The 10455-nt window shown below is 38.5% G+C and overlaps 1 protein-coding gene across 2 annotated transcripts in view; it reads right to left on the bottom strand.

Moving 5' to 3' along the window:
- Positions 1-10455, bottom strand: part of LOC107751499 (protein FAM117B-like) — a 49407-nt gene that overhangs the window by 28425 nt on the left and 10527 nt on the right. The window lies entirely within an intron of this gene.

Genomic DNA, 10455 nt, shown 5'->3' with positions numbered 1-10455 from the left:
ACATAATATATATATATATATATATATATATATATATACACACACACACACACATATGAGGGTTGTGGGGCATGAATGTGGTGTGACTGTTATGAATGTCACATTCTGAATGCGAGTGATTTGATCACTTTTCCAATATGAGAATTTTGGACATGGGTTACACTAATATTTAGTGCCGTCCAATTGTGATCGGCCAAAACAACACCAGATGTAAACTGGGTCATGGACACACACATGCACCCCTCTTACCTGCCACAAAAATGCTGATTCCAATCTAGATTTATGCCCTCTCCACAGTCCCAGAATATTTTACGACTGTGACTTTAGTCGGGCCTGTGATGGCTCAACCTGACTGCTTAGTTGATTGCTTTAAGATAGACAACAAACAGTCCATCTCTTTCTGAATGCTGCTGCAAGTGTGTGTGTGTGTGTGTGTGTGTCGTCTTTCAGCTGTGGTGCTCTACAGCAGTTCAGCTCCATGACTGATTCTGTTGTGTTGAGCGCAGGACTGGGCCGCCCAGCTCCTGACTCGCTCTCAGAGCTGCAGCCAACTGCCAGGATCACTTCCTCCTTCCCAGCAGTTTAAGATTTCCAGCGGAGCAGGCTGGCTACACACAAACACGGCTCTGTTCAGCAGCTGTGGACGCTGCACAGAGGGATCCTCTGCTGAGGAGTAGCAGCATCTGTCTGCTCAGGCCAGCCAGGACATACACAGTTCATGTAATACTCGCTTTCACACGCGTTTACAGATACACAAGCAGTTTGTCAGTCTAATTTAGAAGTTTGTGCCACGGATTTGACACGCAAAGACGGTGTGGTTTGTCTCGTCTTTTCTACAAATCTCAACCAGAGATTAATTTTCTCTTTTTCTGCACCCAGATGGGTGACACATCAGTACAGCCCTTACTTGCTGCAAAAATGTACCACAGTAAGCACTTGCATTGAAATACTGGACAATAAGCGAATAAATATTCATGTTATGGCCAATGTTCCCTCTAAGCTGCGCGCACGCGCGGCTGCGCAGAAGAAATAATGTGCCGCGCACACGCATAAATGAGTTGGGAAAGCCATTTGCAAAAGCGAATGAATTGCAATGCTCGGGTAAACCGCTATAGAGTTAGAATCGGTGAATGCGGTTTCATAGAAAGAGAACGATGTGCGCCAAATGAGTCGCTGTAGAAACCGAATATTTTAATGCGGACGAAATGGCTCAAATCGAGAGCCAACGTAAACGCAATGACATGTGAAATAAAACGTCATCATGTATTAAAGAAGAGTGGCTTGATTAAGTGCTGGAAATAGCGGATGATGGGCACAGAACGGTAACAAAACTCAGAGACATTTACAGTCACACACAGGTGTATTGTGCAAACTGTACTTCATTGGGATGTTTAGATAGCTTAGCTATAGAAGAAATCACGTTCACGTTTTTTTAAATATATATATTTTCAGCATCATTACTCCAGTCTTCAGTGTCACATGATCCTTCAGAAATCATTCTAATATGCTGATTTATTATCAGTGTTGAAACTGTTGTGCTGCTCAATATTTTTTTTTGGAACCTGATACTTTTTTCTTTGATTCTTTGATTAATAAAATGTAAAAAAAAACAGCATTTATTCAAAATAGAAATCTTTTCTAAAAATATAAGTCTATATCACTTTTTATCCATTTAACATTCTTGCTGAATAAAAGTATTAATTTCTTAAAAAAAAAAAATGCTGACCACAAACTTTTGAATAAGTGTATATTGTAACACAAAATTTCAATTTTGAATAAACACTGTTCTTTTTAACTTTTTATTTATCAAAGAATCCTGAAAAAATATCACAGTTTCCCAAAAAAATATTAAGCAGCACAACTGTTTCCAACATTGATTATAAATCAACATATTAGAATGATTTCTGAAGGATCATGTGAAGACTGGAGTAATGATGCTGAAAATAGCTTTGCTTCATAGGAATACATTATATTTAAAGTATATTAAAATAGAAAACTTTTATTTTAAATTGCAATAATATTTCACAATATTATTTTGTGAAATAATGTTCAGTATTTTTATCAAATAGATACAGCATTGATGAGCATAAGAAACTTATTTAATAAACATTATTGATCCCAAACTTTTGAATGGCACTGTAAAAAAAAAAAAAAAGATTTCTCAGGTAACCTCAAATGTACATCATTTAGTCACGGGTCAAATTAAATACAAATAGCACATTAAACTTTGTGTGCGCACTGTACAGGTCTGGTATAAAGAATGTTTTTGCTCAGGTGACCGAAATGTCCGCCCAATAGAGAAAAGTTTTGCTCAAAAAAAAATTAGAGGGAACATTGGTTATGGCCAATAAATGAATTTAAAATTCTTTCTGTCTAAATTAAAACTCATTTAAATTTAAATGCTACATGTCTAGGCATCACAACTTGATATTGTACAGTATGAAAAAGGAATTTTAGATTAAATATATATCACATTTAACAGCGTTATTCAATTATTAGTGGTTAGAAGTTTTTTATTATTATTTATTATTAGAAGTTTGATTTGATATCAACTGACATTTATAAATAAATAAATAAAAAATGCAATATTAGTCAATAACCAATATGCTACCAAATTATTCTGGTCAAAAAGCCATAGTTACACTAAGGGAAAAAAAAAAAGGTGTTTTATGTTAAATGTATTACCATGGTTGTGGTATCATGGTGATGCATCCTTTGAATACCATGCACTGAAGTGTGGTATTTTGACAGAAAAAAAGTACATTTTTGTAAAGGAAACATGAGTGTGGTTTTCTAGATCAGGGTGTATTTGGGATAGGTGTGTGTGTGTTTTGGACTCGCTTTGAAGCACAGGTCATGAGTGGAGGCCCTAGGTGTGTGATGTAACCCCAGTCAGCCAGTGAAAACTCATGAGCAAAGTCACTGGAGTTTAGCAGGCCATAGAAAAAAAAGTGCAAAAAAACATGCAAAACGATGGTGGGAATCAAAAGGACACAAAGTCACACGCCACCTTTACAGCAGATCAACTCTCCTATGAACTCCTGTCATAAGAAAAAAAAGAGAGAGAGAAGGGAAATCCCCAATTCCACTATGTAAATCATAGTATTTGCATGTCCTGCCTGAAACTGAAGTATGAGGATCCAACATAAGGGCCTGTTGTCGTATATCACCCCCAGAAAGGTATTTGTATTCGAACAATTAAGTCATACAATACTTAAATAAGACATAAGATAAACAAATTATCAACCAAGTTGCATTAAGAAAGAAAGACATCGCTACAGGACATTAAGACTGGAATAATGACTCCTGAAAAATCAGCTTTGCCATCACAGGAATGAATTAGATTTTAAAACATATTCAAATAGGTAACAATTGTTTTACATTGTAATAATATTTCACAATATTTACATTTTTACTGTATTTTTGATCAAATAAATGCAGCCTCGGAGAACATAAGATTTATTCTCAAAAACACCCACTTTTTGTTTAAAAAGTGTACATTTATAAATAATAATGTTATTTGCATTTGACACAAGCAAAATGGCTCCGTAAAATGTTTTTCCACTGCGTGGTACGACTCGGCTCGGCACAGCTCAGTTTGCATTTCCACTGCAGTTTAGTATCGCTTTAGAGTGGGTGGGATTATTCACATGTCGTTATAGTTGCGCCGCCTCTACTGCCGCGACTCCTGAAAAACTTTTTCATTCCGCGTCGCCCCATGAAGCTCTCGGAAAATGAGCCTATTTTCAAAAATAGTGGAGTGTTCCTTTAACCGTTTTGCTCCTATAGTGTGTGGTGTTTTCGGGGTCCCCCCCAACACATCAGGATTTCTGATCGTAAATATTCAACATGTTGAATACCATATTGACCCGAATATAAGACAATGTTTTTTTCGTTCTGTTGTGTTTGTGTCTCAAGTTCAGTGACGCAGGTAGTGACGATTCTCTCCGGCCAATCCATGATCAGCAGAGTTTACACGTCACGTTTTGGTAGCGGTACGGTTCACTTGGTACCCCAACCGAGGAGGTACTAATAAAAGTACCAGGTACCAGGTACTGTACCTAGTGGAAACCCCCCCAAAAGTGAACCGTACCGTGCCGTACCATGCAGTGGAAAAGCGCCATAAAAGATTTTTAAAATCTTATAAGATCTTCAAAATGTGAGACAACAAACATGAGGAAAAACAATCCTAGATTTAAAGGAACACACCACTATTTTTGAAAATAGGCTAATTTTCCAACTCCCCTAGAGTTAAACAGTTGAGTTTTACCGTTTTCGAATCCATTCAGCCGATCTCCGGGTCTGGCGGTAGCACTTTTAGCTGCAGCTTAGCATAGATCATTGAATCTGATTAGACCGTTAGCATCGTGCAGCAGGCGCAATGATATTACGCAGCGCCTGAAAATAGGCTAACTTCCGTCAACATAACCAACGTGACCACCTGCTTGGGTTCCCCCCACACTTGAATATTTACGATTCGCAATTGGGGCGCCTCCGACGTTCTTCCGAGCAGATTCAGTCACTCTTAACACACCTCACACCACAGGAAAATCTGATTAGATAATCTTTAGAACCACCAAGATAATCGGGACATTAGCTAGGATTGTCGGAAGGGGAGAAATCGGCCCAAAATCAGCCCGATTATCTTGTGGTGTGTACCCAGCATTAGTTGTTATGACACAAAAAAGTCTCGATACCTTTTAGGTTCTGAAAATTCGAAAACTAATGCTCTGACTTTCAGACATTAAGTGTAGCTTTAGCTTAAGTCTCCAAACACCGTTTGGGGCCACTGTACATTAAAACCCTGATAGAAGGCAGTTTCAGGTCCTCACTGGAGAGCCGAGCACTGTCTGGATAATCTGCCAGCTAAGCTTTTCTGTAACCCTATGAGCTCTCATAGAGTGGTGAATTCCCCTTGGACAGGCTGTTACTCTCGCTTTCTGCTGGACTGGAACACAAGGCCTGTTACTGAGAGAGTGCCAAATTTACCACAGGCTTTCTGAACACTGAACACCAGTGTTGGAAAATACTTCAGATTTTTAGCCTGTCAGTGCAGAAGGGGATTATCATGACAAAAAGAACTTTCTTGTTAAAAATTAACGAAGCTGGCAGGGCCACTGAGGTTCGTGAGCCAAGTGTGCGCATGGCTACGAATAGACCGCAGTAACGTGGACACTTGTTAAAGGTTAATGCTTTTCTTCCGCAGGTACATGGTGTTGTAAACCTTACAAATGGAAATCCCCCTGGCAACAGCACAGATGCATCCCACTCAATATTTTCTGGCCTAAAAACATTCCTCACGTCAGAAAATCCCTGTGATTGCTTAATGTAGGTAGGAATTCACGTGCACATATTTGTCTTCATAAACGGATAGCTCTCTGATAGTTCACACATTCCACACATATCAAAACGTAGTCTAGTAATGGGTTGTCCTTAGTACACATGAAAGGACGCTCATGTAGACATGGCGTTAAGTTTTTTGCAGGAAATGCAAGTGGCGTTTGCCTGTGCAAACATGACTCTACAATGTTCTATGGGGGGGGGGATTGCCAGTGCATTGATTAGATATTGTTGGCATGTTGCTAGGGGTGTTTTGCGTGGTTGCTTAGTCAAAGGAGCCCACCCACAAGTCGCTATGGCATTCTGAACTCTGTAAATGAGTAAAATCCCTCCTTCAAAGGAAGTATGGGGGATTTACTGGCTGTTTTATCTTCCTGCAAGACAAATTTAACATCTTATCAAATAGGCTACATTTAGACTGCAGGCAAAAGCAGCCCAAATCTGAGTTTTTGCTCATATGACTCAGACTTGTTTTTTTCCCTTCTATAACAGTGTGAACAGCAAACACCACATGGAATCCGAGGGTTTTTTTAGTTTCTGATTTGGGCCACATCCATGTGGTAATAATCAGATACAGGTCTGATGTCTGAATTCTGACCTCAGTCTGAACAGTCAAATCGGAATTCATGAGACTTTTATGTCACTCTCGAATGACATTTAATCACAATTCTGCACTGACAGGTGGATTTTACTTAGCGGTAGCTCTTTGGTCACTCACTATATATGGAAGACATCCATGACTGTAGTCAGTGAAGGGACAGGGAGGTGTAAGTATTACGGCGATAGCTCTATATAAGCAAAACTTCAGGTAAAAATATGAAAACTACAAAAACTTCCTTTCTTCTCATCCTCATCTGTGCCCTCCTTATTGCCTGCACACAAATTCACTTGATTCCCCAGCACGTCAGCTTATAAATTAATGTGTAAACACTGATTTCAGTGTCGATTCCCTATGACAAGGAGCTGTGTTGTCTTTGTTCTTGTACTTTTGCACATGTGGATCAGTTCGGGACCATAACCACTGCACACTCAAATCTGATTTCAAACTTAAATAATACAAATAAAAAAAGACCTGAACAATAAATCAGACTTGAGCACTTAAGCTTGCAGTGTGAACATCTGCATAGAGGCCATTCACACAGAATGTGTTCTTGAGTTTAAAGATGTGAGGCACATTGCAGCAGAATGGAAAAGAACGCAAGGTTTTGAGACAGGTTTTCAAAACTGAACTACTTTTAACTTGACGTGACATCTTAAAAATGAGGAAAAAGCTGAAAAAAGCTAATACATCTAGAGCATTTTTACATAGGAAAATAATTAAAAAGCAGCATAGGTGAGCACAAAATCATAGACAAGTAGAAAATATACTAGTAATATGGACATTCATTTCCATAAACGGTCGGTTCCTTTTCACATTATTTCTTTGTTTAGTATAGATATTTAACATAGTAAGGCTAAATATTGTATTGAATTTACACTTCCTTTGAAAAGACTTAAAAAAAGTTTTGAACATATTAACTGAAATTATCTCACCATATGGAATTGCTTTAATTTTTATTGATTTTTAAAATATTGCTTTATTTAAAATAAAAAGTTACGAAAAAAAATCACTACTCGTAAAAGTTAGGAATCGGCACTAATATATTCTTCAGGATTCCTATCCCTAAGTCACACTATTTGAGATATCAATCTTGTTAGCAGCTCAAAAGGTGACATACCAAAGGGTTTGTTCAACTCTACCTATGAGCAACGGTAATAGTGATTCTGATGCTTGCCATAACAAGCTCTACTAAAAGTAGTATGACAAATGTATTTCCTCACAAATGCCTCTGTAGAGTCACATTACTCCTTGTAAGCTTTAAAAATGAGTAGTAACCTTTCACCATCAGACACCCGGAGGGCCAGTCCATAACCATGAGAAATAAATAAATAAAAAACGTTTGAGAGATTTCATTCCAAGGATCCGGGCTCTTCCCCAAGGGTGTGAGCTGATGTAATTTTAGCACTCATTTATCTTAAATGAGGAAGTTTTCAGGTCTGGTTCTTGAGAACGCTCTTGAGAACAGCTCAGCGTGCGTGTCTGATCAGGTTTCTTTATTATTGTAATTATGATGCACCGTGGCAGAAGGCTCATGGAGAACTTGTCTCTCTTTCCCCTCCCATGACTTTCTCAGGGCGTCTGACAAAGCATGGAACATAACCTACAGCACTGGATCTAGCAGCTTCAACATGTGTGCCGTGCAAACCATAGAAGTACAAAACCGCTAGGTTACAGAACGCACACTCTGCTGATCTTGTATTGGCTATAAATCTGTTACAGCTGGTGTATACAGATTCACACAGAGCGCATTCATGTGTGTGTGTGTGGCTGCATATTTCTCAGGGAGAGCAGCAAAGGCCTTCATTCCGTGTTGTTGTTTGGTCACTAGGTGTGAGCTCAGCTCCCTGGCAACTGACACTGTCGTACGGATCCAAGATCTGGTTATTTTGGCGTGATGGTCGAGGGAGAAAGAGCAAGCTCTGCAAATGTCGGCCAAATTCCACACTCGCCAAGTTCCCTTTGCACTCATTGTGAGATAGGCACACTGCTGACAAAAAGAGTTGGGTGGAGGTCTGGGATCTCCAGAGGAAAAACACACACACTCACTCACACATAAGCTCAGGCTTTGATGAGAGAAAGTAAGTGGAGATCCTAGAGAACCAGGGCGTATAATCTGTGATGCTCTTTTGTATGGGTTTGAGTGATCTAAATGAACACCATGCCTCTGACATCACTTCTTCTTTAATATATGCCTCTTCACTCATTAAATCAAACTCACATCAATAACTCATTTGTCGAAATGACAGCAATAAATAATTAAGAAAAGGATTTTTTTTTCTGTGAGTGAATGTTTTGCAAATGTTCAGATATGTACTGGCCCTGTGGTGCTTCTGGAAGAAAAAACAAGCTGGAAAAAACAGGCAGCTTCAGGAAAGAATGCAGCTTGATGGTGGACGGTCTGCCTTCACCAGAAATATGCCGCAGTTTCCTCTCATCTCTCAACAAACCAGGGAGAGGCTTCCTCCTTTTCACTCTCTCTCCACTCTCTATCTTTTTTCGTGCATAATAACTTTCACATGATATTTCTCTTATTTTGTAGTTACATTCAGTTCTTTTGTAAAATGGTAAATTAACGTCTGTGTTTGGACCTGTAGAAAAACAACATTAAAATCGCAGAGTAATAGATGTTAATAGCTACTCACAAATAAAGGCAAGAGTGTGCATGTGAGAACACATCTGTGTGGCCTACGCACTCACCACACCAGAGGTAAAAGAGTGATGGTTTGTTTTGAGAGGTGTTTATTTTGCATTTATCCATTAATAAAGTTTGTATTTATTTTGGTGCAATTACAGCATTATTCTACTGGCAAACTATGACTCTAGCTTAATACAGGCTGACTGATTGTAATATTTGTTTATTTGACCAAGACTAAATTCATCTTGTCTTAAAGGGATAGTTCACCCCAAAATGTTAATTCTGTCATCATTTACTCACCCTCATGTTGTTCCAAGCCTGCATGACTTTATTTATTCTATAGAACATAGAAGATAATTTGAAGAACTGTTTTTGTCTATACTAGGGATGCTCCGATCCGCCTTTTTCGCCTCCGATACCGATTCCGATACCTAGGGTTCGGTATTGGCCGGTACCGATGCCCGATACTAGTACACATTCATAAATCGGGGATTAAACGTGGAGTTATGTTCTGTATGCTAAATATGAATATATAAACAAGCGTATGTGCACAGTACCTATAACTGCGCTTTGCATCTGCTTTCTGCTGATTGCTGATCGAGATTGACATGCTAAATGGCCGAATGACCAGGTACACTCTCATTCATTTCGTTCACGAACGAGATGTACCAGTTCAGTCATTTCATTCACGAACAAGATGTAGTTCATTCAACTCGTTCACGAACGACATCAGTTCATTCAACTCATTCACGAACGAGATGTACCAGTTCAGTCATTTCGTTCACTACATTCAACCAATCACATGCTCCGTCACATCTCAAACTCGAAGGCTATTGGCTCGAGGTTTAGTCATTCTTTGACAGGATGAAACAGTCCACAGAGCTACCCGGTTCACTGATCTGCGCATGCGCTGCCAATAGCGCCGCGCTGCTCTGGAGGGAGAAATTTCAGTGAACGAGAAATATGAGTCAATGGACTATGTGAACGAGAACGATTCGTTCACCAAAAAGATTCGTTCAAAAAGAACGATTCGTTCACGAACGAAACATCACTAGTTCTAATCACACTGGTGTGATCGTACGCGTTAAAGGGTTAAGCTATCATATGGCTTCAGAAGTAACACAGAATAATTCGCACAATCGAGAAAAAAAATAAATAAATAATAATAATTCTCGGATTTAGATCGGCCCTCTCTGACCGATACCCGATCCGAGAAAAATGGCACTATCGGAGCCGATACCCGATATGAATATCAGATCGGCGCATCCCTAGTCTATACAATGAAAGTCGAACCCCTAATGACTCATTGTAGTGACCAAAAAACACAAAAAATATCTTTCAGAAACAAGAAAGTCACACAGGTTTAGAACGACATGAGGGTGAGTAAATATGACAGATCAGTTGAGCGTTTTGTTTAGGAATCAGTGTTGCACTACAGACCCACAATAGTCAAAGACTGATGCATATTGCATAGTTTGATTTTGAAACATTTAGTGAAGTAAAAAAATGTGTAAATATTCTAACAATTTAAACTAACTGTTTTCTATTTGAATATATTTTAAAATGTCATTTATTCCTGTGATGGTAAATCTGAATTTTTAGCATCAGTCTTCAGTGTCAAATGATCATTCAGAAATCATTCTAATATGCTGATTTTCTGCTCAAGAAACATTTCTTCTTATTATAAATGATAAAAACAGTTGTGCTGCTAAATATTTTTTGTGGAAACAGTGATAGATTATTTTTTTCAAGATTCCTTGATGAATAGAAAGTTCAAAAGAACAGCATTTGTTTGAAATAGAAATCTTAAGTGTCTACTGTCACTTTTGATCATTTTAATGCATACTTGCTGAATAAAAGTAATTTTAAATAAATAAAA

The sequence above is a fragment of the Sinocyclocheilus rhinocerous genome, unplaced genomic scaffold (assembly GCF_001515625.1).
Source record: "Sinocyclocheilus rhinocerous isolate Xijiao unplaced genomic scaffold, SAMN03320098_v1.1 scaffold3639, whole genome shotgun sequence".
NCBI classification, from domain to species: domain Eukaryota; kingdom Metazoa; phylum Chordata; class Actinopteri; order Cypriniformes; family Cyprinidae; genus Sinocyclocheilus; species Sinocyclocheilus rhinocerous.
The sequence above is the reverse complement of the archived record's forward strand: the minus strand, read 5'-3'. Positions and strand labels throughout refer to the sequence as shown.